Genomic DNA, 8,455 nt, shown 5'->3' with positions numbered 1-8,455 from the left:
CTGCAGCGGCAAAGTTCTATTGTACAAGGTGAATAGTTACAATATTTTAATAAAAGCAAAGGGTCAATCAGATAACGTTTCTGCACAAGGAATGAGCTAGCTAAAAGAGCAGGATGCTGAGAAATGTTTCATTCATTCAGAATGGTCCCAATTCAAACTCAGTTGGTATTGGTAGTGGTCACTGGTGGAGGTGAGCAGAACATCATCCTGCCTTTGGCAGTGTAAGGCTGTGATATTATCAGTGATGAAAAAAACCACCCAGTTTTCTCAATTGTATCCTTGTTGTGCACAACTGATAAAAAAGAATGCACCATTGTTCTGGGAAGCATCTGTTTGTAGGGAATTGAAGAACCACCCTTGCTCCAAATGATAAACTTCAGAACTTACTCCATCAAAATAGAACAGAGACTAAATGTGAAGGAACTGAATGTACTTTTACCCTACTGTGAAGGATGGAACCAAATAGTCAAAGGAAAATCCATTGCCATGGCAGTATCGGCCTATTTGGTGATATGGTGATAAGTTGAATTGGATCATTTCTGAATGGAATATGTGATGACATTTTCTTTTGATGCAACTTCTAATGAAACACAAGTAAGACAAAATTCTTTGGTGGATTGTGGATGATATTGGACATTACACAAATGGCTGTTGAATTACTTATGACTTAAGTTCTGAGCCTCCATTTACCAAAGAGTGCATGATAACCATTTGATCTCCTTTATTTTCATTAAAATTTATTTTGTATAATTGTAAGTGAAGTCCTGTCTGAAGCATTATTTATTGTGGTCACACACTGGTCTGGTTGTCAACTTCACACAGCAATTGTAATAATTTGAGTATTAATACAAGACTTGAACTAAGCTTTGATAATCAGTAATAATAAAGAAAATAAATTCACTTGATATTTGCAAGATTTGAACACAAGATTTCACTTTAGCTCTTTCTGCATTCATTATGCTAATCAGCCACAAGTGTCATTGATGTTCAAGCCATCATTATGAGAGTAGATATGTCCGTCAGAAAATTACAAAGTTGAGAAAAGTCAGTTTGATTCATAAAATAAAACATAGAGGTCAATGTAATCTCACGAACTAAAAAGACAAAGATTATTCAAAATTTGGCTGGTCGCAATTTGCTTGAAGAAGAAACAGAGGTCTCTGTTACTATTAAAATGGAACAAACAAGAATTGAAATGGATTTTAAAAAATGATTAGACTGGAAAGAAAAGAAAGAAAACTGAAAATAAAATTGAAACAATATCAGTTCAAATTAAGTGAACTTCAGTTGAAGATGAAAAGGGATGCTGTCAGAGAGAAAACTAGCAAAAAATATTCATCTCATTACAATATTCAGGGAAGTGGGAGTAGAAGCGTACTTTATCAGATGAATGAAATTGTCAAGGGTGTGAATTGCTCTGAAAAATACTGGACCATACTCCTACAGAGCAATTAATTAACTACAGTATAGAAAATCCCATAGTTTATAATATCCATAAATTGGCACCAAAAGCCTATAGGTGGAAATTTAGAATTTTTAACAGATAACAGGGCCAGATTTATGTGGAATTTGTTAGAAAGAAGGAAGTGATATTCAGTCAGTGATATAGGTCAAAAATGAACCAGGTGGAGCAAGTATCAATGGTGAACATTGGCAACTCCAGGGTAAAAGTTATCTATTGGAAATGGGGTAATTTCAATAGAATGAGGAACCTGGAAAATTGAAATTAATGCTTCACAGGCAGAACAATAATTATAGAATGGGATGCCTTTAAGGTGTAACTGTTTCACTTACAGTCTAGGTACATACCCGCAAGGGTGAAGGGTTGAGATATTAAAACTTGAGCTTCCTGGATGCAGTAAAGACAGTAAAATAGAGCAGAAAAAAGAGCATTTGACAAATGCTAGGCTGTTAACATAACTGTGAACCAGGCCGATTACCGAAAAGAGAACCAGAGAGAAGGCTTGGGAAAAGACTGACAGCAAAAAGATGATGCAAAAATTTTCTACTGGCACGTAAACTGGCTTTTTCATGCTGGCTTTTCAACAATATTAAATGTACATTACGAACACTGATAACCTCTTGATGTATAGTGATTATTGGAGTGACCATCACATGGAGTAATGGTGATTATAGTAATTTATCCTGAATTCGATCTTTCTTGGAATGGTTCAAGAGTTTGACACTGCAATCCTTTTGTGCTGAAAAGCATGCACGTTGTAGGCAAATTCCGTCGAGAATCTCAACATTGAATGTCGAATTGAAAAAAAGTGACAGAGAATGTTGCCTATGTTTCATACAGTATGTAATTAACAGCTTGTTATATGTAAAATTTTTGTTGCAAAGAAAACTTTCCTTTTTCTTAGCAAATAGATGTCATGTAATCCCTAACGCCAGAATTGTTTAGAGTTGATTGAAAAGGGGAGGACCTGCAAGGAAGTGTGAGGCCGAGGGACAACTTATATTAGAAGAAGCTGTTGTCATGGTAATATTGGCTCTGTTGGTGAAATGGTATGAACTGGAGTGGATTATTTCTGAATGGAACATGATATGACAATTTGTTACAATGAATCCTCCCAAGTTGTACTAATGGGACATAATAAACTTTACTTGTGATGGGAGACAATATTGGATGTCACACAACTTGCTCTGACTTATTTCCAAGCTTTCTCATAAAATGTTTCTTCATTACCAAGGAGTGTATGATAACCATTTGGCCTGTTTCACATTATATTTGTTAACGGCTAATTGTAAGTGAAATCTTTTCTGAAGCATATTTTGTTGTTGTCATAGGGGTTTGGTTGTTGACGTTACACTACAATTGATTAAGAGGGCCAGGCAGTTTTAACAATGGAGCCTCATGAATGCTGGTTGACTTATTGCAGGTGGGCTTGATCACCTTCATTCTGGGCCAGTGCCCATGCTTGTGGCCTGTGGGTCCAATCATCCTGGAGGCCTGACCACCGTGGTTGTACCACAAGGCGGAGCAGTCAGTGAGTGGTAACTAGGTGTCAGGCGACAGTTACCGAAGCATGGACCCCCAACCCTCACTGGTGTTATTTAGACAGCTCACTGTTGGGCATGGTGCCTTAGACCTTGCCTTCATTTCACTGGGAATATGAAGACCAACACCAAAAACAGAATATCATAATGATAAACCATCATTGGCAAAACAACATGACTTTTTTTTGCATATACTGTCTGCTCAATTATTAATACCAGGGTCATAAGAACCATGGAAACCTGAAGTCTGTAAAGTTTCTGTTGTAACACGTCAGTGTACCCTGGAGGATGACCTTGAACACTCTGGGACTGGGACCACTAGATATATGATTTTAGCAAATACTCTGTTGAAGTATTAATCAGCATGGTGTCCCCTGAGAGAAGAGGGTCTGTACACTATCAATGCAGTCAAGGTCACTATCCTGAGGATTGCCTCAGCATTCCTTGGGCTCTGCTCTATTTTTGGAAAATGGCCACCAAGGCCAAGATGACTCACCAATTCTGTACAAGGCTGCAGCAGAAACCATTATAGTGTTCACAGCTTCCTCCGTGCAAAGCCTCAAGGCAGGATGGAGAGGAACTCCTTCATTTTTCTCAAAGCTGTGCACAAGCTCTCCAGTGAGTTGCCAGATTAACAGGCATTCCCAGTGTTTGTCCACAAGCCTTCTGTGATAGCCCATGGCTGAGTTCTCTGCAGCAGAATTTTGCCCTCCAGTGAGCTAGGCCTTTGTTATTTTTATCTAAAGTCATCAACCTGAAACAACTCTTTCTCTCTCCACAGATACTGCTGTAAAAATCCATAAATGTGTCCGTAAAAGCTCTGATAGGTATGTAAAGAAGAATATTGGTGTTGTTGTTGATAGTCGAGAGGGTAGTCTTGGCTACAGAACAAGATTGGTGAATTGGTAAAATGGGCAGAGCATTGGAGGTGGAATTTAATCCTGAAAAATGTGAGGTGATGCATTTTGGGAGTACTAATAAGGCTAAACTATGCATAATGAATGGTATGGCCCTAAGAAATACTTAGTAACAGAGAGAAATTTGTGTACTTGTCCAAGGATCCTTGAAGGTGGCAACACACATAGAAAAGGTGATTAAGAAGGCATGCAGAATACTGCCTTCATTAGCCTGAGCATAGAGCAAAATCACATAAAAGGCCAAAGCTGAAGTTTGGTGTGCAATTCTGGTCACCACACTATAGGAAGGGTATAATGATACTGGAGAGGATGCAGAGGAGATTCACCAGGATGTTGCCTGGGATGGAGCATTTCAGCTATGAGGAGGCACTGGATAGGCTGGGTTTGTTTTCCTTGGAGGGTAGGGGAGATCTAATTGAGGTGAATAAAATTATGGGAAGCATAGATATGGCAGTGAGGAATGTTTTGATTAGCAGAGGGCCTGAGTTCAAAATGAGGATTGAAGAGTTAGAGAGGATATTAAGGTTTTTTTTCAACCAGGGGGTGGTTGAAAATTGGAACACATTGCCTGACAGGATGGTGGAAGCAGGCATTCTCACAGTTAAGAGGTATCTAAATGAGCATTTGGAGTGCCATGCCATAGAAGGCTCTGGGCCAAATGCTGAAAAATCAGATTAGTATAGATAGGTGCCTGATAGCCAGCATGGACTCGGTGGGCCAAAAGCTATTTTCTAAGTTGTATGAATCAGTGGCTCTATAAAAAAATAAGGAAAAATTAATGTGGGTCCATTATAGATTGGGAGAAGAGAAATTATATTGGGGAATAAGGAAAACAATAAACAAATATTTTGGGAAAAGAAACAGAGAACTTCAGTGAATGGGACTGAAAGCTGATAGTTCCCAATGGCATGATGACCTGCAACCCAAGGTTTTGAATGAGATGACATTGGAGGTAGTGGATCCACTGGTCATCTCTGAAAAATCCAGAGTTTCTTGAATGGTTTCCTTAGATTGGGAGGTAGCAAGTGTAACCCCACTATGGTATTTAAGAAAGTAGAGGGAAATAGTGAATTACAGTTCAATTAACCTAACATTAATAGTAGGAAAATGCTAGCATATGTTATTAAGGGTAAGGTAGCAGGCCACTTAGAAAATAATAATAGGATTGGGTAGATTCAACATAGATATAGGAAAGAAAAATGTATTTGGCAAATCAGTAAGAACTTTTCGTGCTTGTAACTTGCATAATGGATAAGGGCAAGCCAGTAGATGAGCTCCATTTGGACTTTCACAAGGCCTTAGGTAAGATGCCAAATATCAGACTATTAAACAAAATTAGATTACTTGAGATTGGAGGGAATATTCTGTAGTGGATTAAATATTGGTTAATGAATGGTAAACGCAGTAGGAATAAATGGGTCATTTTCAAGACAGGAGGCTGTGACCAGAGGGTGCCAGAGCTATTCACAATCTATATCAATGATTAGAACGGATATGTAATATATACAATGTATATATACAAAGCTGCGTGGAAAATATGAGTGGGGAGGAGGGTTCAGAGCCACTCCAGGGGGATATGGACTGATTAAGTGAATGTGCAAGAACACAGCAGAGGGAATTTAATATGGAAATATACGGTAGAATATTCTTTGGTAGAAAAATGTAGAAAAGCAGATTTTTTTTTAAAAATGGTAAGAGATTAAAAGGCAATGGTGAGGGACCCGAGTGTCCTTGCACGTGAATCACTGAGAGTTAATGGACAGGTACGGCAAGCAATTAGGAAGACAGATGTGAGCTGAGCTCAGTCGTGTAGTAGTTAGCGTGACACTATTACAGGGCCAGAGACCTGGGTTCAATTCTGGCCGCTGTCTGTAAGGAGTTTGTATGTTCTCCCCATGACTGCATGGGTTTCCTCCGGGTGCTCCGGTTTCCTCCCACATTCCAAAGACGACGGGTTAGGAAGTTGTGGGCATGCTATGTTAGCGCCTGAAGCATGGTGACACTTGCGGACTGCCCCCAGAACACTCTGCACAAAAGATGCATTTCACTGTGTGTTTCGATGTACATGTGACTAATAAAGATATCTTATCTTATGCCTTGGCCACCCAATCATTTCAGACTGTGACTGCTGTTATCAGCAATAAATTGCAAATTACAATTCATTGACAGTTTGGGAATATGGATTTGCCCAAATAGCAAGTTTCCTGAAGCTTTTAGGGTTGAGAGCCTGCACGGAGCTCTCTATCAACTGGAAAGTCCATCATTCCCTGACAGGCCGATATTGTGTGACTGCCTGTAGAAGGTCCATATACTTAGCACCATGTGTCAAAGGAGCTTGAATAATTTTTTACCCAAGACAATCTACTGTGTCCAGCATATTTTAAACAAGGAGTTACATCAATGTGGGACGTCCTTTCTGCTGTATACTTCTTTAACCAGGATATTCTGTTCTAGTTGCTCATTTCTGCTTTAAGAGTTGTGGGAATGATATCAAATAGCACAGATTGACTTGTAATTATTTTGCAAGATCCTGAAATTGCACAAATGGGAAAAAAGATCACGTTTGCCTTTCCTAAACACATTAACTCTTGTGCAAAATGTGCTCGCAAAAATCATGAACTTATAGCAGCAGGACTGGCATTGGTTTCCCAGGCAACAATTCTACTTTGGTACTGAATGTAACAAAAGAACTTATTCAAGCTGATAGTAAATGCCCAACCTTAAGCAAACATTCAAATCTAGCAAAGGCAGTTGCTTTGTTAATCTGCATGCAAACAGAATGTGTACAAAAATGTTAAATAATATGTATTGCTAACAAGGAATTTGATTATACCAATAGATGAGACTTTCACCTAGTACCTATGTAAAGCATATATGTGGATAACATCCCCAGTGAACATTACAAATACAACAGTAGAAATACAGTCTGAAATGTGTAATTGTGTGTATTTTTCAGCACCTTCATAAAATTCAGTGTTAGATTTCAAAATCTGTGCATAATTGTCTCTGCCATAGTATTTTTTTTTGCTGATGTTCCTTTGAAATGAGCTTGGAAAGTTTTCTGTCAATTCCTACTAGATATAACTCCACGACACTAAATTTGACATGAGAAAAAATGGGAAATGGAAAGATTTAACCCACCATAATAAGAAACGGACTTGTTAGAATAGGGTAAGCATTGTTTCTGGTAGTATGTGCCCAATAATTACAGATCATGGCAATGCTATTCCTGATCTGGGAGTACTTAATGCAATTTAGATGCAAAGGTGTAAAACCATTCTCCAGAAATGGCATGCAGCTAACATTTACAGCATGCTTTTTAATTGATGAAATCAACTTCAAGATTACTTAAAAAGCAAAATGTTTACAATAAATTATGCACTGTTGAGAAACACACACAAACACACTCAAATGAATCATTAGTGTTGAACAAGACATTAAGTTAAAATGTGTTTTCAAATTTGGCATGATGATTATATTTCAACAATAGAATGGCTAGTTGCAAAGCATCAAATAAAACTTGAACTATCAAACAAAATGTTAATTTTCTTATACAAGATCAGCTGAATAAGTTCCAGTTTTAAGATCTATTCTTTCATTGCATCTTCAAACTCAAGTCTCCTGTCCTTTTTCTGTGTGTTTATAAATATCCTACAGAAGAAATTCAAGTTCTTTCTTGATAGGAGGGCATGCAACTGCTACAGGCAGTGTTTTCTCTTAATATGTAGAAACCAGAAAACTTACTGAGGATTTACTATAATTGATAATTTGTGTAACAAATAATGCTTCATCATTAAAAGGTTCCTCTGTGACAATTTTCTGTTACAACTGGTGAAAATACTTGTCTACTAAATTCAATCATTGTCAATATGCTTTTCAATGAGGGATGGCCAAAAAAATTGAACAAGAATTCAAAATGTCATCTTAATACTGGCATGGTCCAATTCTTTCGATAAACAAAATAGTTGTGAGATGTATGCTTATTAACTTTATTACTGGCAATGTTGATTAGACACTTCCAGGGATTTGCTCACAATTGAACTTGAGTCTTTCTTTTGACCTGGTAAATTAAATACAGTTTTAATTTTGTTAACTATGTTAAGCCCCAAATGGTAGCACAAGTTACCGACCAGCAAACATCAGTGATACTTTGTGGTATTGTAAATAAAAATAACGAAATAATTTGGAAAACCACCAAAGAGCACTGCGCCAATAGAATCAGTCATGTAGATAAAACAATAAATATTCAAAATTAAAATTGAATGAAAATTTGAGAAGTTTCACATCAACATACCAGCTAAAAACACTGGTTATTGCATGCTCAGTGAATTCAGATTGCAATTCAGCAACATTTCCATGTAGTGAAGTATAAATTTAAAATAAAATGTAGGCACCATGCAAAATAATTAGAAAGCTTTGTGACAGAAACACAAAGTTGAGAGTTTTTTTTGTCATATATCCATTAACAACAATTTGTTACTAGATGACCACAGACATTTATTCTCAGTTGGTAGTGCTAAACATGTGATACAATT

The sequence above is a fragment of the Pristis pectinata genome, chromosome 4 (assembly GCF_009764475.1).
Source record: "Pristis pectinata isolate sPriPec2 chromosome 4, sPriPec2.1.pri, whole genome shotgun sequence".
In the NCBI taxonomy this organism is placed as follows: domain Eukaryota; kingdom Metazoa; phylum Chordata; class Chondrichthyes; order Rhinopristiformes; family Pristidae; genus Pristis; species Pristis pectinata.
This window is presented reverse-complemented; position numbering follows the sequence as displayed.